We start from the raw sequence: 23818 nt of genomic DNA on the forward strand, positions 1-23818 counted from the left end.
GACAAGATTTTCCTTCTGTTACAAAGCACATTTCCTTTCATCAGACTTTGTCCCTGAAAACAATAACATTCAGCTTCTTCCCCAACCCCCAATAGAAATTAGGCAAGTCAAAGATAACTTCTTAAATCTATAGGTTGCATTATTTACAGTCTTCTCTTTTGTGTAGCCCACAACAAAGGCAAGACACTATTGAACAATGTCCAGTCAAAATTGAGTTATGCAGTCTTTGAAGATATAAATAGAGAGATTTGTTGCTCTATAACAACTCATTAGAAAAGATAATTCTCAATTCATCATTCACAGTTTGAGAATATATCCATCATCATTGAGATGAAGCATGGTGTCATTCATAGAAAAGTGAGCTTATAATCGAATGACTTAATTTTAATCCCTCCTCACTCTTAATAACTAAGTTACCAGGGGCAAGTAATTAATTTCTCTGAGTCTCAGTTTTCCCATCTTTAAAGTACGTGATCATAGCACTTATATCACAAGGTTGTGATAAAGCTCAAGTAAGATAATTTGGTAAATTATATCGAGATTAGTAATTTGCATCACTAACCAGTGTGACTGAAGTGACTATTTAATTTTATACAGCAAACTGTTCAAGTAGAGGTATGTAGATATGGTCCCTTCCCTCTTATATTTTAGGGCTTGAAGGTCACTGAAAATACAGACATAAATGAAGAACACGTTGGTGCTCTCTCTCTTTCTCTCCATGTATATAAAACACATATATGTATTATATATATATATGTATATATATATCCACATGTATACATATATGGCATGCATGCATATGCACATATTAATGACTTCATCTACTTGGTCAATATCAATTCAATTGTATACTATTTTGTTCAACAAACAATTATGATATTCCTACTATGTGCTAGGCATGGTTCTACGTCCTAGTGTAAAAAGCAAAAGAAAGTGAAACATCCCTTGTTTTTAAAGAGCCTGAATTCTACAAGTGGGGAGTGGCATGTTTACTATATGTACACAGGTAAGTAAATATCAGATAATTTGATGAAGTAAAGAGCACCAACATCTGGGGATGGGATCAGGGAATCCTTCATGTAGGAGGGGGCAACCGAGAAGAACTTTGCAGGAAGAACAGAATTCTAAGAAGGCAAGGTGAATCAGCATGGGGGTCAGACTGGGTGAAGAGAAATAGATTGATGATATAAAATTGGCAGAGATTTCCTCTGGGCTTAAATATACTCTCCAGTATTCCTTCAGTTTGTCTATAGTTCTGACATAGAGCTATTGTTCTTGAAAGAAAACTCTTGGACAGGATAGCTGCTGGTGTTACTTGTGGTTGCACAAGGGATTACACCAGGCAGGTGTACACTGGGAAGAAGACTGTAGCCATGTAGAGGAGCAATTGGACAGCAGCAGGGATAGAGAGCAGCAGGAAGGACTGGAGGTGACTTTAAGGCAAAAGCCTGGCCTCATGAAGATTCATGAAGATTCCAGAGTGATGGTTGAGAGCTACGAGTGGCTGAAGACATTTGTACTTACCAGGCCTACTCTGTTGAGACTAGAGGTGAAGAGACAAATGGTTTCAGACTCAAGTTTTATCACATGTGTCATGAATCTGAACTGATTGTTAGCCTATCTCCTCATCCCCCCATGTCTGGAAAAGTTGAGGAAAATTTAATATTCACTTTCTAGAGACGTGGGAGACAGCAGTCATTTTAATATGGGTACAGAGAATGTTTACCATGATTCAAATCCTAGTTCATTTACCTTCTTGATCTTCCTTGACCAAATGTCTTTTCATCTTAAAATTCATGTATTACTTTGAAAGACTTAAAAACTCTGATCGATTCAATGAACCATCGTAATTTCAAAGGACTGAGGAAGATGAAGCATTCTAACCACTTCCTGACAGAGAGGTGATACAGAATGAGGAATCACATTGTCTAGCACTTTAAATACCAAGCAAGAAGTTTGTATTCTATACTCTAGGCAATATCCATCAGTGATCTACAAATTCATTTCAGCAAGTAGTTTTTGAGGACTATTGAAGGAATAATGTAAACAGTCAGAAAACCCGGGTCTAAATTCTAGCTTTTGTCATTCACTATTCCTATGACTGTGAACAAGCCACTTCACCTCCCTGGAATTCAGTTACCTCATCTTTAAAATGAGGACAATACTACCTGAAATACCTATTTTCTACAGTGTGTTTTAGGGGGGTGGAGCTTTGTACATACTAAAATGATATATAAATGAAATCTAACATATAATTAGAATGATGTAACCAGAACTGCCAAATGCTAGGGGATAGTCAAAATAAGTTTAAGAAGTATTCTATCTTTATGCAGCTTGCAAAAATAAGTAGGATGTTTTGCATACCCCAAAGGATAAGAAAGCAAATCCATATAATATAATCAAGTATCAAAATGTATGAAAAGTTCTATTAAAGAAAAATTGTAAAGGGGAGAGATCCATGTTGACTGGGTCACCAGGGAAGGATTTATAAAGGAGATAGTGCCTGGAAGACTCTCCACATAACAATCAGGATCAAAACAAGTGTGGAGGAGTGGGAAGAGCAATCCAGGTCAGGAAAGACAATGTATTATTAGATAGTTTCTATGATGAATGACTGGCTGAATGAAAAATACTTATTAAGGGAAAAGGAATAAGCATTTATATAGCTCTTACTACATTCCAAGTACTGTTCTGAGCACTTAAAAAATTTATCTCATATTCCTTGCCTTCTTTGTACATATGGGAAAGGCTGGAAAGAAGAAGAGAATTTGGAACTGTAATTTTTTTAAATTAATGTTTTAAAATGTAATTGGGAAATGTTTTAAGAAAATAAAGGAAAACACAGTACAACTTGAAAAATTCATTTGATTCTCAAATAACCCTGACCTAGATGTATTATTAGCCTCATTTTACAGTTGAGGAAACTGAGGCAATCAGAAGTTAAGTAACTTGCCTATAATCATATAGCCAGTAAAGAGTTTAAGGTCAGATTTTTACTTAAATACTTACTACATGCCAAGCTCTGTCCTAAGTGCTGAGAATACAAATACAAAACTAAAGACAGTCCTTGCTTTCAAGAAGTTTACATTTCAAAGGGGGAAATAGCATATATAGGAAAGTGGTAGCCAGGGAGAGGCACTTTGGTACAGAAAATTACAGAGATGAGTGGTGTCATATGAAAATAAACCGACATGCCCCATGCAGGGATAATGGCAGAGTTAAAATGGTCATGGTTCATGGTCCCAGAACTAGAGGGCAGGTGGACAGTGAGAAGAAAAGGGTATGGATAGGATAATAAAGTGGTTGTCCAGAAGACAATAAAGGAAGTCAGCACAGAAAAGTGAAGACTGGGGCTTTACTGAAAGAAAGTCCTGGGAGAATCAATCACTAACCAGGTATGTGAAGCCCCAGGGTGGAAGGTCCTCTAGGACATAATGTTTGGTGAGTGCTTTGTGGAGGCTATAGTGGAAGTATCTGAAGAGAAGAGAGCAAAAGTGTTGCAGTTCTGTTCTCAGCAATACAGTGATCCAAGACAACCCCAAAGGACTATTGATAAAGCATACTATTGGCCTCCAAAGAAAGAATTGATATTATTTGAATACAAACTGAACCGTGCTATTTTTCACTTTCTTTCTTTCATTTTTTCTTTTATTCTAATTTTCTTGTACAAAATGACCAATATGGAAATGTTTTACTTAATTGCACATATATAACCTACATCTGATTGCTTACTGTCTCAGGGAGGGGAGAAAGGAAGGAGACAAGGGTGGAATTGGGAACTCAAATCTTTAAATAAAAATGTTCCAAAATTTTTAAAAAAGAAAATGTTGCTATTCTAAATGCAATTTGTTTATTCATTTAAGGCTCATTCTCTTTATTAGAGACTTTGCCCTTCAACTCGTGTTTGTATGATAGAGTGATAAGATTGTATTGATGCTTGCTTTCTTGTACTAGAGAGACAGGGTTACTTAATGCATAGAAACACAGCCTTAGAATCAGCAAAACCTGAGTTGAAATCCTGCTTCTGATGAATATTGTCTATGGGACCCTGGGCATGTCCCTAAAGCTTTCAGTATTCTAGGAAATTTAAGAGTATAAGCTTCAGAAGAGGTACCAAATTCCTTATTCCATTGAAATTAGAGGTCTAGTTCCAACCACTACACCTTTTGTCCTATTGGTGATGTGTGTATGTGTGTTTAAATATCATTTTAACATGCAAAGATCCATACCTGTGAGGGACTTCAGAGACCATTTATTCCAGCCCAGTCATCTATAAAACAAGGAACTAAAGCCCAGAAAGGTGAAGCAATTCACTCATTTTTCCATAGGTCATGAGAGGAATACCTATATGACTTTAGTTATTTGACTTGAAATCCAATATATGTTCCAGGTCGCTATGAGTTTTTTGTAAGTACAGTTAATATGGAAATTATGCATTGGAAAAGAGAAGTGTCAATATAAACAAAATATAATAGCTTACTGATCATTAATGAACAGCCATGGAAAAAGCACTGAACTTAGGGGATCTAATGACACCTTTTCTGGGAAGCCTTCTCTAAATATACCAGTTCTCAGTGATCTTTGCTTCTTTGAACCCCTGAAACAATCATCTACCAATCACTGGGCATGTAACACATTTTGGCTTATTTTTATATATCATTTTTATGTCTACATTCTGTCTCCCCAGCTGAACAATAAGGCCTCTAGAGAGATTTTATGTATATATATATATATATATATATACACACACACACACACACACACACACACACACATATATATATACACATACATATATATATATATATATATATTACCTCTGTGTTGCCAGGACATAGATCTAATAATGTTGGGTTTTTTTTTCCTATTTTTTGTTTTTGTTATTTTCAGTTGTTTCAGTTGTGTCTGACTTTTCATGACCCCATGTGGAGTTTTCTTGTCAAGGATACTGGAATGGTTTGCCATTTCCTTCTCCAACTCATTTTACAAGTGAAGAACTGAGGTAAATAGGGTTACATGACTTGCCCAGGGTCACAATCTAGTAAGTGTCTGAGGCCAGATTTGAACTCAGGAATGTCAGGAAGATGACTCCAGGCCTAGCACTCTATCCACTGCACCACCTAGCTGAACATCTTTTCTAATGTAGTAGGTACTAAATAAACATTTTATGTCTTCTGGCTTCATTCATAAAGAAGGGTGATTCAGTTCCTCTAGTAGTTTGTCAAGCTATTGGCCATCAGATAATGATTTCATATTTACGTGACAAGGAGTGAAATTAGTTATGGTCCAAAACTAGGTGATTATTAGCACCTTCTGCCACTGCTTCCACTACTCCATCACTCCACTACAGACATAGGACTGAGGGCCATTTTATGTTTTTCTTTCATAGGGTGGAGAATGTCAAAGAATTCAATACCTAGTGACCTCCCTGCTGGTGACAAGACTTTCTGTGCTTAGCTATGCTGGTGTTTATAAAGTCAACATAGTCTTTGCCAAGATAGAATTTGAAGTTTTTCTACCTGCCAAGGTTTGTTCAGTTGAATTTTTTTGTGTTGGATCTATAATTTTACTGGTGAATTTTCTTTAGCAGATCAGATCAGCACCTGCTCTACAACTTATAGTCTTAGAGACTTGCTTAGGGCACAGTGAGATTAAGAGACCCACCCAGATTCACACAACCAGCCTATGTCAAAGATTGGAGCTGAACTCAACTTCATTATCTCCAGAAACTCATCATTCCATAAGATGGAATTAATTCAGAAACATATGCCTCTTTTGCTCTCCCTGACCTTGGGTCCCTTTCCTCCCTCTGGTTGGAGAGGGTGAAAGGCAGACATCTGGGAACTCCTCCCAGATTCTCCTCTACTTAAGGATGACACCATAGGAATTCTCCTTGTCATTTGCCATATTGCTATCTCCCAGACTTCATCATCTCTAGAAGGTAGATATGTGGTATAGTGGATAGAGCACCAGGCCTAGAGGCAGGAAGAACTGAATCCAGATTCAGCCTGAGACACTTACTAGATGTGTGACCCTGGGCAAATTACTTAATCTCTGTTTGCATCAGTTTTTTCATCTGTAAAATATGAATAATACTAGCATCTACCTCCCAGGGTTCTCAGATTCAAATGAGACAATAATTGCAAAGCAATTAGCACAGTGCCTGGCACGTGGTAGGCATTTAACACATTTATCAACTGTCTCTGACCTATGTTTTCCTGATTCCAAAGCTAGCTCTCTACCAATTACATAATGTAGGCTTGAAGGTTACTTTTAGGAACTTATGCTTGAAACCTTCCATGTGTTCATGCTAGCTCTGTAACTTGTTCCAACTCTATGAACAACCATTCTGTCCCTGCTCTTTGCTCTGTGAATTAACTTCCCTTGGCTACAAACACAGAAAATTGACCTAATAGCAGTTTGGACTGGGGTTGGACAGGAGGTGACCCAATAAATTCATAAGCCTGCCATGGACTAAAAAGGGGTTGGAAATATTATTTAAGGATAGTGGATATTGTTGAGATGAGGCTGGGGGCAATAAAATAACAAATAGCTAAGAAAAGTAAAAAGGGATGGCTACCAGACAAGTGGAAAGAGAGCAAAATGGGTTGATTTGACAGAACAGGATCAACAAAACATAAGAGACATTAAGGACCATTAAGCACTGTGCTCTAGTACTAGGCGTACAAAGTTGTTATTCACTTTTTTTTGTTTTTCTTAAATTGTTCAGTCTCTGCTCTCAAGGAGCTCATACTCCCAGAAGGGATACAAGGACTATGATGATGTCCTTATGATGATGATGAGGCCCCTTGCTGGAAGAGTCACCAAGGAAAAAGGGTTTTATTTTAATTGTCAAATTCATCACACACAAGTGTTTGGCTTTGTCTCCTTGAGAAAATCACTGCAGTTAATTGAGGTTAAGTGACTTGATGAAATTCAAGGTGGCCCCTCAGTGACAGAGCCTTGATTAGAAATCCCCAGTCACTGTTGTGAATGCATTGCTATGACCACCTAGGCATGTGACTACTTCTCTAATGAGCCTGGAGACTTTTTAATGCCATAAGAAGGTCTTCTGTCCTCATTTTGATATAAGTGTAACTACTTCATACAATCACATGCAAATCTGACCAACTCCTCTTGTGCCCTTATCAGTTGTTGGGAATGACAGACAGTATTTGACTTTCAGTCATAATTCTCCAGGAGTGCAAAGCCCTTTCTAACTTGCATTTCCCTCTCTCTTTGGTGTCCTGTGTGGGTTGCATTCAGATGCAGACTCACAGTACCAATGTACCAGAGAGCAAGACCATTAGCCCTAGACTCATGGGATGCCTTGTGGAGGTAGATGGCTACAGGAGGTAGCCCAGTTCTCATGAAAAGACAGCGTAGTTTGACTGCTGTCCTTCACAAGTCATTATACTGTGCAACTCCTTAACCAAAATTCAGGTACCACAGGCCAAGATGGAGTAACCTAGATGAGAATCTAGTGAAATAGAATAGGCTACTAGTGGAGAAGCCATGGAAGAGCTGGTCTGGGATGTTGGAAGACATCAGGTTTCCACTTTTGACGCAACCTTCACTTTCATTGTGTCAGGAGGGACACTAGTCAAAGATACAGACAGGAGGGCACAGTCATAGTACATAAGGGACAGCTCTTCTCTCTAAGAATCTTGGTTGTGTCCCTTCAGTGCAGCCAGTAGCAACTCAGTCTTCTATTGCCTCCAAGGGGGAGGTGAGAAAGTCACTGTCTCTGTCAACCTGAGATGTAAAAAGAATCATCCTTTTAGTGGCATGCCTGGATGGTAGCTGGTAGCCATGAGATGGCTAGGAGAGAAGCTCCCTCTTCTAAAAGCCCTATAGCCCTGCTCTAGCTATAACTCTGTGATTTGGAGCAAAGCATTTCACTTTTCTGAACTTCAGTTTTCTCATTTGTAAAATAGGGATAACAATGCATACACAGTCAAGCTCACAGGTTTGCTATAAGAAGAGCCACTTGTAAACAATGAAGTATCATAGAAAAGTGAGGAATTTATTATTCAATGCTTTTCAAAATGAATTATTTCATTGGTATTTTAATCCTTATATTGACATAAATCAAATAAATCAAAGTTGTGTGTTTTTAACAACTGGTTTCTTGTGTTGCTGTATCCAAAATATTAATAACTTGGTGGATACAACACTGATTTTAGTATCAGATGACCATAAAATGGATTTAAATTCTGCCTGTCACTACATGTGTGAACTTTGACAAGTAACTTAATCTTCCTAGGTCTCAGTTTCCTCATTTGTAATTTGGCCTATGTAGTCCTTAAGATCTCTTTCAACTCCAAATCTAGGCCTGTTTATTTGGTTAAAAAAAACGTATTTATCGTAATTAATTTCATTTTATTTCATATTGCTATATAGACCTACTACTTGTTCTTGGACTAATCTTTTGATTGTTACATGTCAGGAAGATGGGGAGGAAGTCCAATATACTCTAGATCCTTCCATGGTTACATATCTTCCTCAGAACAACAGGGTAGGAGAGAACCAAAGTCAAAGACAAGATTTTTCATCTCTCCCTTCCCCAGAAATTCCTTCTAAGAGGATTTATAGAAAATGCTATACTCACTTAAAATTTTAAAATAAATCCCTTCTCAATTCCCTTGAACATTTTTCCTATGACCTCTGGAGTATAGCCATTTTACCTTGTCTTATTCAAATGCTATTCTTGTCAACCTTACCCTACTTCCCAAAGAACTCTTCATGCTTTTTCTGAAGCCTAAGATTGATTGATTGACTGACTGATGGAAATTTTTTTCACCTTATTTCAGTGTTGAGACTAAAAGAGGGTGAGGTGGTTTTGACTTTAACATTAATCTATGTTTTATTATCTTTATTTTATGCAGCAATTATGTATTCCAATATATTGTGAGTGTATTTCCTTGTGGAGAGGTAGATACGAATCTTAATGAGAAATGATACTTAAGTTCCAAGTGGGGACAAAAATTCACTAACTATATTTGTGATAAGTTAATAGAATATTTTATGTGAATGACTCTTTTAAATTCTTTAATACATAGACTACGCCCAGAGGACCCTGAGCCAACACAGTGAGAAAGATGGAGAGCAATTCTGGCTGCAGTTAGGAGAAGTTACTAAACTATCTACAGCTATAACATCATTCCTTACCTAAGGGAGTAGGACAACCTTTTTAATATCCCTTTCTTAAAAAGTAGAATATACTCTTTACTCTACCTACCTTTACACATTGAGAATAATTGTTCTGCTTTACATTGAATGACCCTCCTCCTTTTCTTTCCTTTCTCTTTATGCATCTTGCTTTGTTTTCCTCAACTCTTACCCTTCCACTGTTTTCTCTACAATCCCAAAGCCTGAAGAGGCAGATAGGTGGAGAGACAGATTGGTGAGGATAGTCAGAATTTTAGACCTTAAAAGTCATCCAGTATAATCTTTTTTTTTCATTCATACCACACCTTGTTTAATATAATACAGATGCAGATCTAGCAATTGACAGAACTGATTATTTTGTGCATTTGCTCCCCTATCTGAATAACCAAACTAATAAACTAGACCTATCATTTTACACATGATCAAACTGAGGCTCAAAGAAGTTAGTTAATTGATTTCCTTAAGATCACATATGTGGTTAGTGGGAAAGCCAAGATTAGGATTCCTAAAAATATTGGTCCACTGTTCTCTCTACTACACCAGTACACTAAAAGAACCATTCTGATTTCTCCCCTCCTCAACCTCTTACCTACCACTTCACAACCCCATAAAGACATGTCCTATGATCCCTTTTTGTCTTTATAGATACTCATAAAAACAAACAAAGAAAGCACACAGAGCATTTTACTCTTAAATAGCTGTTCTATCTAATCTTTCCAATATGTACATGACAGCATTAAAAGAGATCTTAAAGGCACAGGAGGCTGTGGTTGTGGTAGGTTTATTTATGTGGTAGGTAGAAATCCAACAACTCACCATCACCAAACAAGATCTCTGCTTACTGCAACCCCTTTTTCTCTTATACCAGAGGCTGAAAATCTGCTACAATAGAGCAATCATTGGCTTTTTAGTCATATTGACTTGTGTTCAAATATTGTCTCTAATCTTCACTATCTTTGTGATCTTAAGCCTCTCTCTGGGTCTCACTTTCATCAAGTTTAAAAGGAAGGGGTTGGCTGAGAAATGGCTTCTGAGCTTTTTTAGACCTATAATTGGCATTCTATTTAATAAGTGATGCCCCCCAAATTTTTCTAAGTTCCCAATCACTATTAGACTGAGAAACCTCATGGTAGATATTCCAGCTTTTATAATACCTGGTTGTGGCATTGTTCCTCATGTTAAAGTCTAGCAAATGCTCTGATCATTGGCCTTTTCTGTTCTAAGCACTAATCAGAATTCACTTTTTAGACTTTGGTCTCTTCTTTTTTTGTTGTGGCACAATCCCTAGGTGATTCAAGTATGTAAAACAGGAGAAAAACAATTAATATTTCATGTGGTATTCTCTGTCCATGGTATAAAGAATATGAGAGAATATGAGCTTAAAAAGCTAGTTATGATTCATCAATGCCAGACTATTTGAGGGAAATAGCTACCATACTCATTACTATAAGGAGTAAAACTAGTTGATAACTCTCATAGGAGAAGGGTTTGTAACAGAACATTTATTTTTTCATTGTTAAATTTCAAGCTACCATTATTGGGTGGTATTCAATCTCACAATATTTGAAGTCAGATAAATCAAAGATAAGCTTTTTCTATCAAGTTCATTCTGCCCCTTGGAGTTGTGGTTAATACATATGCTTTTCAGTGTAACTCCCAACATAAAACTGTGCAGGTGTTTGCAGGATCAAAAGAGAAGTTGGGAATGAGAGACAAGAAGACCATTTGACTTGTGCCTTAATCTCAAAGTTGTTTCACAGCTGGTTAAAAAATCAAAATAAAACAAATGAAAAGACTATTACTTTTCATCTATCAGATGAGAACATATTAGGCAATTTAGTATACTAGAAAGAATATTAAAATTGGAGTGAGAGGACTTAAGTCTGAATCTTGACTCTGTCATTTAAATCCCTGTGTGACCCAGTTGACTCATTTGTAGGATGATGATATCATCATCAGATGACCTCTGAAGTCCCTCCCATGTCTGAATCTATGATCTTATTAATATTATTATGATCTATTAATAACAACAGTGACAATGCACAAAAGTTTATTTTCCCCTCGAAAGCTAATACATTTGGATAAGAAGGGTAGAAAATGATATTTTTATAAAAACAGATTCTTTCACTTTTTTGATGCATGATCATTTCCATTAAAAAAAAAACAGCCAATGTGTTCATCAAGCAATATCTGACATTTGTATTAATTCACCTGTGAGCCTCACTACAATCCTCAAAGTAGATTGTCTACATTTTAGAGGAATCTAAGGTTTTAGAAATATTAGGGAACTTGTACCAAGTCATATAACTAGTGAATGGAAGAGGTGAGACTCCAGCTTGGCTTTCCCAATTTTCTATCATGCTATGCTACTCTTAGCCCAATCTGGCTTTCTGAACCTTCATTCAATGTCTCACCAAAGGCATTTCTTTAGGCAAAGATCTTTCCATGGATTTAGGCTACTCTGTAAGGACATTGTTTATTCCTCCTTCCAGTTACCAACTCAACTTTACTTATTTCCCAAGAATGGCATAGATAACTAATACTGAAGATGTCTTTCTCTTAGGGGAGTCAAGTCAAAGTTTTCAATATTTTTAAAATGTATTTTACACACAGAGTAATAATAACAGATAATTCCTAACTAACAAATAAGAGAAGAGTCATTTGGTGGCAATTGTCTTGCAGCCTTTTTATAAGTTATTGAGTAATGGAATGAAATGGGAAAATAGTGTTTGAGATAGATTAGTCTGGAAGCAATCTGCAGGATGAATTGGAGACCTTTTATTCCTGTTTAATCATTTTATTTTAAATTTTTCCAGAAATTCATATCAGCAGGCAACAGCAGAAGAAGGCAGGGAGACCAGCTCTGCTTATAATCACAATCTCATAATATTCACTAAATAAATGAATTAGGCACATTATTTCCAACAAGTATAATCCCTACTTTAATGGATGAAGAAACTAAGAAATAAAGAGATTAAAGAACACACCCATGAGCACAAAAATGTCTATCAATGGTGTCTGGTCCTTCTTTCAGCTGTTTTTGATGCTCACTCTGCCTTCCTAATTTTTAACTTTTACACTGCTTATCTGACATTTCTGTTGGTGATTAAAAACTGTAAAGGAAAAGTATAAAAGAAAATTCAGCTGAGATATAAATATTGCCTGCACAGTAGTGAAGAATCATTTCCACCATTGCCTCTTCTGAGGCCTGTGGGATGTCAAGTTTCAGCTTATTCTCTTCTTTGTTAAAATTAAATCTCTTCCAAAAATATTTCTCTTCCACTTGTTAGTGTAGAGCTGCTAGTCTGTCTAGAAAAAGAGGCAACTTATATTTCTAGGGTCACAAAACTTTGTAAGAAAAAAAGAACTGTGAGGTTTTGTTCATCTTGAAGAAAATGGAATGTGTGCAAACATGACTTTGAGGGGGCCTTTAGATTATTAATCCACCATGCAATGCATTGTGGTAGGTGAACCTTCAAAGGGAAGGAACTAATTGATAGTCTGCCAAAGTCTAAGAATCCATCTCTTGCTGAATTAATCTTCCCACAGTGGTGTCACTTTCCCTCACCACTGGCTTACTGGTGATAAGGCATCATGCAGACCCATTATCCAGGCTGGAGACAGACGCTGACTTTGTCTCACTTCCCACAGTCTCCTGCTGACGTGAATTTGTGGGAAACTAAAGTTAAGATGATTAAATACCCAAAGAGAGTATGTCCACAGCCCTTGACTTGCTCCAGAGGTGTCCCATTTGCATGGCCTTCCTGCCATATGGGAAGGTATTGTCCAGCACTCTGGTGCTGGCGTCTCAGTGCCATTCAGAGGCTTATCCAAGCATGAAAGAGGATATGTGTTGTTGACGCTTTGGCCAAACCACATGTGGCTCTGCTGGGCTTATAGTAGGATTCCAGGAGGAAGAACTCTTGGGCCTCAAAGGTTGTCCTCAGTCTATTATTGGGATCTGAGGTTCAGAGAAATGAAGCTATTTCATGCACTGGAGCACTAGCAGACATGGTTACTGATATTCTTTCCTTACTTCACTGGAAAAAAAAAGATTAGAGATTAGTTTATTTGTTGCTGTCAGGGTGTCTGAAATGTCTGAGTGATTTCTTTTGTCCTAGAAGCAGTCTTTCTTTTTCCTTTATTCTTTCCACTTGTGATTGATGTTGTACTGCTCACACTCCTCCTATGCACTTGTATGTATGGTGGAGGTTTCAGTTGTGAGCCCTGTAAAAAGAAGTTTCCTATTCTGCCAAACATATTTCATTATTACTACTGCTGCTGCTGCTGCCACTACTACTACTAGTTAATGTTTATAAAGCCTGTTAAAGTGGGGGTGGAGCCAAGATGGCAGAGTAAAAGCAAAGACTTGCTTGAGCTCTCCCCTAAACCCCTCCAAATACTTGTAAAAATGGCTCTAAACAAATTCTAAAGCAGCAGAACCCACAAAAAGACAAAGCAAAACAAATTTCCAGCCCAAGACAGCCTATATGGTTGATAGGAAAGGCCTATCATGTGGGGCAGGGAGAGGAGCACAGGCAAAATAGGCCTCAGTAAACCTGGAGCTGACCTCAAAGGACTGAATCACGAGCAGCTGAACTGTGGTGGTTTCCAGACTTCTCGATCAATGAATGCCAAAGACAACTTAGAAGATCAGTAGGAAAAGTCTGTGACTATGGTTGAGAGAGAAGCTCCCTGCCAGCCCAGTACCCAAGCACAGCCCCGGGGCGGGGCGCTGTTTCCAGAGCTTCCAGCCAACAGACTGAAGGGGAATCGAGTGGCTGACAAGAGGGAGATTGCAGGGATCTCTCTGCTGGTGCAGGATTCTCTTGCTTTGCCTGTGCTTGGATCTGGGTCAGAGTTTTGGGTGGCAGTCCTGGGGCGAGGAGGAGTGCTTGTGTGGTGGATCTTGTAGTGGTGCTGGAGCAGAAATCCTCCTCACAGTTCCAAGGTAGAAAAGAGTACTTGTGGTCACTCATAGACCAGAGCACAGGCCAGGAAAGGAATAAACACCTTGCCACTTATCATAGCACCTTGGAAGAACTGAAAATTTACAAGTCCCTAGAAGTATCTCTGAAAACAGCTGCACAAAACCCCCAAAGCTTGTGACAGTCCATTCTCCACATTGGAAGCAGACCCCTACCTTAACAAAGAGTTTATAACTCCAGTAATCAGCTAGGATCATGAGCAAACAAAGGTGCCAAAAAAAAGTCAGACCATAGAATATTTCTTTGGTAACAAAGAAGATCAAAACATACAACCAGAAGAAGCCAACAAAGTCAAAGCTCCTACATCCAAAGCCTCCAAGAAAAAATATGAATCAGTCCTAGGCCATGGAAGAGTTCAAAAAAGATTCTGAGAAACAAGTAAAAGAAGTAGAGGAAAAACTGGGAAGATAAATGAGAGTGATGCAAAAAAATCATGAAAAACAAGTGAACAGCTTGCTAAAGGAGACCCAGAAAATACTGAAGAAAATAACACCTTTAAAAATAGCCTAACCCAAATGGCAAAAGAGGTCCAAAAAGCCCATGAGAAGAAAAATGCCCTAAAAAGCAAAATTGGCCAGATGTAAAAGGAAGTCCAAAAACTCACTGAAGAAAATACTTCCTTAAAAATTAGAATAGAGCAATTGGAAGCTAGTGGTTTTATGAGAAATCAAGACACTGTAAAACAAATCCAAAAGAATGAAAAAAATAGAAAATAATGTGAAATATCTCATTGGAAAAACAACTGACCTGGAAAATAGATCCAGGAGAGAGAATTTAAAAATTATTAGACTATCTGAAAGCCATGATCAAAAGAAGAACCTAGACATCATCTTTCAAGAAATTATCAAGGAAAACCGTCATGATATTTTAGAACCAGAGGGCAAAATAGAAATGGAAAAAAAATCCACAGATCACCTGCTGAAAGAGATACCCAAAGAAAAACTCCTAGGAATATTGTAGACAAATTCCAGAGTTCCCAGGTCAAGGAGAAAATATTGCAAGCAGTCAGAAAGAAATAATTCAAGTATTGTGGAAACACAATCAGGATAGCACAGGATTTAGCAGCTTCTACATTAAGGGACTGGAGGTCATGGAATATAATATTTCAGAGGGCAAAGGAGCTAGGATTACAACCAAGAATCACCTACCCAGCAAAACTAAGTATAATCCTTCAGGGAAAAAATGGATATTCAGTGAAATAAAGGACTTTCCAGCATTCTTGATGAAAAGACCAGAGCTGAATAGAAAATTTGAGTTTCCAATACAAGACTCAAGTGATACATGAAGAGGTAAACAGGAAAGAGAAATCATAAGAGACTTATTAAGGTTGAACTGTTTACATTCCTACCTGGAAAGATGGTATTTGCAACTCATGAGACCTTTGTCAGTATTAGGGTAGTTGGAGGGAAAACTATATATGTATGTATATATATATATAGATAGATAGATAGATAGTTAGATAGATAGATAGATAGATAGATAGAGGGCACAGGGCGAGTTGAAGATGAAGGAGTGATAAATAAAATGTGACAATAAAATTAAGGGATAAGAGAGGATTATACTGGGAGAAGGAGAAAGGGAGAAGTAGAATGGGGTAAATTATCTCACATAAAACAGACAAGAAAAGGCTTTTACAGTGGAGGGGAAATGGAGGAAGGTGAGAGGGAATGAGTGAATCTAATTCTCATAGGATTTGACTGAAGGAGGAAATAACATACCCTCAATTGGGTTTGGAAATCTATCTTACCCTACAGGAAAATAGGTTGGGGAAGGGGACAAGAGAACAGGGGGATGATAAAGGGGAGGGCAGATTGGGGATGGGGATAATCAGAAGGAAATACTTCTGAGGAGGGACAGGGTCAGAAGAGAGAATAGAATAAATGGGGGACAGGATAGGATTAAGGGAACTATAGTTAATTTTTCACAACATGACTACTATGTAAGTGTTTTGCATAACTACACATGCATAACCTATATCAAGTTGCTTGCCTTTTCAATGAGGGTGGGTAGAGAAGGAGGAAGGGAGAAAATTTGGAACCCAAAGTTTAAAAAAAACATATTAAAAATTGTTTTCAACTAAGAAATAAGAAATATAGGAAATGAGGTATAGAAATCTATCCTGCCCTACTAGAAAATAGAAGGGGAAGGGGATCAGAGAGGGGGGGAGAGAAGAAGGGAGGGCAGATTAGCGAAGGGGTATTCAGAATGCATGCCATCCTGGGGTAGGGGAGGGACGAGATGGGGAGAAAATTTGGAACTCAAAATCTTGTGGAAGTGAATGTTGAAAGCTAAAAATAAATAAATTTTAAAAAATAAAGTGTATGATGGTTTTTACTTCTTATCTCATTTTATCCTCATGAGGTAGATATTATTCCATTTAACAGATGACAGAAATAAGGCTAAGTGACTCAGCCAGTTTCATAAAGCCTATAAGTGTCTGAGGCAGGATTTGAACCCAGATTTTTTCTTTGTTCTAGGTACTCTCCCAGGGGCTAAGGAGGACTTAAAGATTAATATCACTATATTTTCCCTCAGGGGCTTATTATCCTGAGAAATTTCATAGATCTCTATGTAGCTCATTTTTAAAAATTTCTATGTAGAACTTGTCTTAGGAAGTTTCCCACAGAGAGAAAACAGGAACCAGATTTGTGAGACATCTCTAGAAATGATACTTATCAGATCATCACAAGAATAGAGAGAAGATAATACAAACTGTCTTGCCCCCAAGTGCATTCTAAAGGAAGACGACATATGATAACATGAGATGTAGTAGGGGAAACATGATCTTCATGCTGTGGCATCCATTCAGACTTCCTTTATTACACCTATTGACCTTGTTGTGGCATGTTTCCCTGAGTGACCAAATGAATAAGTACAGAGACCACAATTACTATTGCTTACCTGAAATTATAGTGCCATGAAAACAGTAACAACAGTGGTGAGAACAGCAGGAGATGATTTGATACTGGAACAATGATAGGGACCAGGATCTGGAAGCAGAAAAAATAGGGAGTTGAAAAAACTGGAAATTATTGGAAATCCCATTGGTCTGGTGAGTCAGAAGGTGATAGTGATTTTCAGCACTCTCATCCCCATTTTTCCTTGTTTCTGAAGCATGACCTGAAGATCTGAGAGGTCATTCAGGAGGAGATTTAGGAGACTGTGAGAAGAATATGTTTTCATCTAAGGCCATTTCATCCATCTCACCTTTTCACTTTATTTCATGAGGTATAGCTATAGACAGTAGATTTTATATTTTAATATTATGAGTAATCATTCATTTCATGCCCTAAATTAATGTCAGATATGAACAGGGAAGTTTAATCTGAACAAGACTGGCACAACATATATTTAGAAGTAGAAGAAGCAGCTTAGAATCTTGCATCAAAAATCTTCTAGAGGCCAGCAGGGATGTTATAGATTTTTTTAAAGAACTGTCTTCTACTTGAATGAAAGAGAAACTGACAAGGTCATTTGTCTGATGACTGAAATAGAGCATCCATCCTTTGGACAACTCAGATATTGTTCTTTCTTGGAAATGATAGTCACATGCTAACTTCCAGTAGGCTTAAGTAAGATATCACTTGGTGCCTCATGATCCAAGTAGTTCAGGCTGGGGACCAGTGACATATATATAGGGATACTTTTCTAGGATTGTTTGCTTTTATGCTTATGATCTTTTGAGTTGAAACATTTTATTTTTCACATCCAGTAATTTTTTCCCACTTCTACAGTCTCATTTTGAAAAAAAAAGTTTCGTATGCTGGAATTATTTCTTTCTAAGCTAGATATGTTTAATTTAATTTCCTCCTGCTTTGCTGTGAAACTTCCAGAGAATTCAAAATTCATCATTCTTATGAATGCTATTGTTTATAAACATATGATTCCTTGATACCCATAGTAGTATTGTGTTGCTGGTAATTAACACTAAAGTTTGTATAATTTATTATGTTATTGCTTATTTCCCTGTGCCATTCAATTCATTGCTATTACTTGTCCTTTCATATAATAAGTCCACATATATATTGTACTATATTTCCATATCTATTTTATTGTTTATAAATTTTGCATAATGCTACAGGCTTCCTTGTTTGCCACTTATGTTATCATTTTACTGACTACAATTTTAGCTAGAATTTTAACTAAGTGTATGTTGACATACTAGAAAGTCTTATAAGCAATGAGTATAGAAACTTAAAGAGTCCTTTTCATCTTAGGGTTGTATCCTGAGTGAAAAATTAAGGATTTAATAAAAACATTGAAAAGCAATATAACACATTTTATTACATATGCAATGGTCACCAATAAGTTCAAACCAGGAAACATCACCCAGAATATTGTTGTTGTTACTGTTGTTGTTGTTTGTATCTGAATTACCAGAAAGAGTTGATAATTCATAACTTGGAATTGATCATTGAACCTTTCTCCAGAGCAGAGGGGCTGGTTCAAAATTTGGAAAACATAAAGGGAAAAAAGCTCACCAGTAGACAAGCTGTACTTGTCAAACCACTACTTAAAATGCAAAAATTAAAATGATTTACTCATCGATATTACTAGGTATAGATTTCCCACTCCCCTTGGAAATCATAAGAAATAATAAATACAAGGAATTCAAAAATGCTGGAGACTTGTATGAACTAATGAAGAACAAGTAGAATTAGGAAAATTATATTAACAATCACTACAACAATATAAATAGAATATATCAATGACCTGAGGCTGAATGATGTGACATTGTAAAAACAAAACAAAACAAAACAATTTTAACCTTATAGAAGAGATGTGGAAATGTGCCTCATTCTTGTTAGAACTGGAGAACTATGGTTGAAAAATGGTGAATATTTTATCAGTTCAAGCTACTGACTTAGTTTAAATTAACTCTGACTTTTTTTTTCCAAGAAAAGACTCATCTAGTGGTAAAGGGAGCTATATATCTGGAAATAATTACTGTAACATAAAAATAAAAGGCATCAAACCAACTTTAAAATGTGTGTATGTATATGTACATATATATGCTGTATTTTGTTGTATTTATATTTAGGTGCATGTTTGTATGTATGCATGTATATATTCCTAGGATACTCCATTAGAGACCTTTTTCTAAGCTGATATCAAATCATTATGTAATGTGAACTGCCCAACACCATGAATGTAAATATCAACCAATCAGTAATTCTTCTCTTTCAGGATCTCTGAAAAATCAATTGTCTATTACTCCTTATCTCTGATGCTACATGGTCAAGATCTGGATCTCTTAGGCCTTTTGTTAATCTATGTATGTGTATTTAGTGTTTCGGCCAACCCAATTGCTCAGTTCATATGCTGCTACCTACTAATACCTCCCATTTCATTACATCTCTGGTATGGCCTCTACTAAAAGCATTGCTTTAGAAAAATATTTAGACCAATTTTTAACATAATCATAAGCATGCTAATATCCAACCCCAATCTACTATCTACATTCCAGATTAAAATACTCCATTTGGTCTTGCTCATACCTCTCAAAGCAACTGGAGGGCAAACAATCAGAAATTGGTTCTCAGTTTATTTCTAACAGATCTCAGCAAAAGAGTTTTCACTTATTAATTCAATAATTTCAAGTACCACACAGCCCAACACAAGAAACACTATGCCTAGTTTCCTTCTCCCTCTTGAGAAAGGAGTCAGCTAGTCAGCTAAGTAGATTTCCTTTCTTCTGCATCAGTTGTCTCTCTAACTTGAGATCAGGTGAAGACATTGATCTACATACACATTTATCCTTTTATTACTCAAACAATCTATTGTCTTTCACCACAGGAAGGCAGCACTGCTTAGGTAGCAAAGTCCCTTTAAAGTTTAATTGTATGAGGGTGGTAAGAAGGCTGACTTGTTCCTAATTATCATTAGTATTCCCCCAAACTCTAGAAAAAAAAGTCTTTGCCAGATGAATGCAACCTTAAGCCATTACACTCTGCAAATTCATTAGCTTAAAGATTATCATAACCCACATCCCATAGCATCTTCTCCCCAGGAAAGAATGCATAATCCCTTCAAATTATGTGGGATGCACTTGAACATTACAAATATACATCATAAGCATAATAATTTAGTATACGAGAAAGTCATAAACCATCATTCTAACTTCTTTGTATAATACCCATGCAGAAAACATATAAGGCATCCAAATAAAAATGACACAGTTAGCAATAGAAAATGCAGCATTTAATTTCATAAAATTAAGCATATGATAGCTTTGCATATATTAGCCAAAACATGTTTCATAAATTTATAATATACAATACCACATAAAGAACAAAGTGCTATAAGTAAATGCTGAGGCCACAGGGAAAAATATAATTCATGCATGTATAACAATACCACATAGATAGTATTAATGTATGAACATACATACATATATATATATATATATATATGGGAAGTATAACACAAGAAAAAATATATTACATATCAAATATATAATTTATAATATAACACATAATAACATATTGAAGTTATACAAAGCACATACTACGTGCACTCTGTTACTGAGTTTTATCTGATTACTGGGATAGATACCTCTTCCATTGCTCCCAAAGCATGTAAATTAACATAATTACTGGCTAAGCAGTGTTAGTTCTTTTTTTTTTTTTTGATGTCCTAAATGTCCCTAGCTGGATTTCAGTCATTCCAGGTCTACTGGATTTCACATCAATCCTGAGCTTATGGGTGGCCTGGGGTCACAATTTCTTCCTTTAGGCTCTGTCCCTAAGTACCCCCCATAACTGAAATATTAGATAGCAAAGGAGATGTCTTTGGCATTTATCCCTGCTTCCCCTCCCCCTTCCCATTGTCATGTGAATAGATGTCCTCTTAGGCCTGGGCAGACTTTATTGACTTTGATGACCATCCATTGAGTAACAAATACTTAGTGTACTCATCTAAAATAATACCCAAATGCTTACTGGATGAGTCATTGTCTAACTCTAGCAGCATATCAACAACTGGTGTCTAGACTGCTCTTGGAATTTAAGTGAATCTTCACTATTCATCCTGATCAATAGGAACTCCAATGTGGGTAGCCATCTCTAGGGTGGGGGGAGGAGGGAAGAAAAAAAAGAAATTTATGTAATTTTGCTGTATATTTGAAAGGAATAGCAAGTTGTGCATAGTAGATTTGCAGTTTCAAGAATAATCATCTCTTTATTATTCTATGTTATAGAAATAAAACTTAAAAAGATAGATTTTAGTTACATTGTCTTTATAGTATCCCAACCACTCTTCTGGGCTATTTAATGGACTGCAAATTATTGAATTTTCCAGCTTAATATGGGATAGTTTTCAATCAATCCACAACATTGTGTGTTCCCTGCACAGCATGACTTCTTAACAGAACTATTTTTCTTGGCTGAAGTTCTTGACAATGAACTCTAGAATTATATCATTGCTTGTATTCTATCAGAGCTTTTTTTGGGGGGGGGAGGAATTTTTTTTAATTTTTTAAACCTATTTTCACATTAGTCATGTTGTAAAGAAGAATTAGAACCAATGGGAGAAACCCCAAGAAAGAAGAAACTAACGAGAGAGAGAAACAGAGAGAGAGAGACAGAGAGAGAAGAGAGCAAATAATATGCATCAATCTGCTTTCAGACTCCATAGTTCTTTTTCTGGATGTATAGAGTATTTTCTATCATGAGTCTTTTGGAGTTGTCTTAGATCCTTGCATTGCTAAGAAGAGATAAGTCTATCAAAGTTAGTCATCATGTAATGTGGCTGTAACTGTGTATAATGTTCTGCTGGTTCTGCTCACTTCACTCAGCAACAGTTCATCTAAGTCTTTCTAGGTTTTTCTGAAATCTGCCTCATCATCATTTCTTATAGAACAATAGTATTCCATTACATCTATTACATTGAGGGGCATCCTCTCAATTTCCAATTCTTTGCCACCCCAAAAAGAGCTGTTATAAATGTTTTTGTACATATATGTCCTTTTCCCATTTATATGATCTCTTTGGGATACAGACCTGGGTCAATGGGTGTGCACATTTTTATAGCCCTTTGGGCATAGTTCCAAATTGTTTTCCATAATGGTTGGATCAGTTCACAACTCCACCAACAATGCCTTAGTGTACCAATTTTCCACCATCTTTTCCAACATTTATCATTTTCCTGTTTTGTCATGTTAGCCATTCTTATAGGTATGATGTGTTACCTCAAACTTTTGATTTGCATTTCTCTAATCAATAGTGATTTAGAGCATTTTTTCATATGACTCTGGATGGCTTTAGTTTCTTCATCTGAGAACTGCCTGTTCATATCCTCTGACCATTTATAAATCGGGGAATGACTTGTATTCTTATAAATTTGATTCAGTTCTTTATATATTATAGAAACAAGCCTTTATCAGAAACACTGGTTGTAAAAATTATTTCCCAGTTTTCTACTTCCTTCCTAATCTTGGTTGCATTGGCTTTGTTTGTGCAAAAACTTTTCAATTTAATGTAATCAAAATTATCTGTTTTGCATTTTATAATGTTCTCTCTCTCTCATTTGGTCATAAATTCTTCCATTCTCTATAAATCTGACACGCAAATGATTCCTTGCTCTCCTGGTTTGCTTATAGTACCAGCCTTTATGTCCAAATGTATCAGAGCTTTTTTAACTTGAGGCTTGAACTATATTTTAGGCCTCCTTCAACTGATCTCTTGGCTGGGAGATATACTCATTGTGAGTACTTACATCTTTCCCATCTTCTTAGACTCCAAAGCACAAGTCAATAGGAAAATAAAACTTTTCCAAATATTACTGTATAGAGTATAGCCTTCTGGCATCATTGTTATTAGCATTGTATGCACAAACTTGAAAAATCTAATGTTGCCAATGCAGAGGCTTCTACTCAGGCCTCTGGCCCATCCTCAGCAATGAATGATTCAAATGCTCAGGTGACTTAAGACCCTCAAGGTTATAAGACAAAGTTCCAGACCTCTTGACTCCTATCAAAGTGAATTCCTCCTTAAGTCATTTGTGTTCAAATTTTCTACCTCGGTCAGAGTGAATCCTGACAGAGAAATGCTATACTGAGAAATACTTCTCCCACAAACCCTTAATAACTGCAGCAGTTTTCTGTTTTTTGATTGGGTATGCTTATGCACATCAGATAAACTGTTCTGTCACCAGCAGAACATTGCTTACATTTTTTCTAGCTGCTCCCAGAAATAAGTTTACAATGGGTGAAAAAGTTTACATACATAAGTTTCAAAGACTTGCTAGTAATGACACCTTTCTAAGGATGCAGCATAACTTGGTAGCACTTTCTTTTTAATATTGAGCACAAATCTCACATTTCTTAGCAACATCTGCCGCTATTAGGGACTAGTAGAGTCTGCTTCTTAATAGTGTAAGTGTTTCTGTTGGTCCAAGTATGTAAAGTCATCATAGCATAATTTTCTGGTAATAGAGGAATGTACCTTGAAGAGCACCTACTGCTCCCTGATTCTTGAACCCGTTATAGTCTGGTACAACACTCCATTTCATCATACCAACTTCTACCATTCCCTCAACAATAAGTTGACATTCTACATCATCACCTTTAGTACTACTTGTAGTCTTTCATAATGAAGTCATTTCCCTTGCCAATCATTCACAGACAGCTATAGGAAGGAAGATTGCTTCATTGCAATAAA

The sequence above is a fragment of the Vombatus ursinus genome, unplaced genomic scaffold (genome assembly GCF_900497805.2).
Source record: "Vombatus ursinus unplaced genomic scaffold, bare-nosed wombat genome assembly UNPS02014791.1, whole genome shotgun sequence".
NCBI lineage: Eukaryota > Metazoa > Chordata > Mammalia > Diprotodontia > Vombatidae > Vombatus > Vombatus ursinus.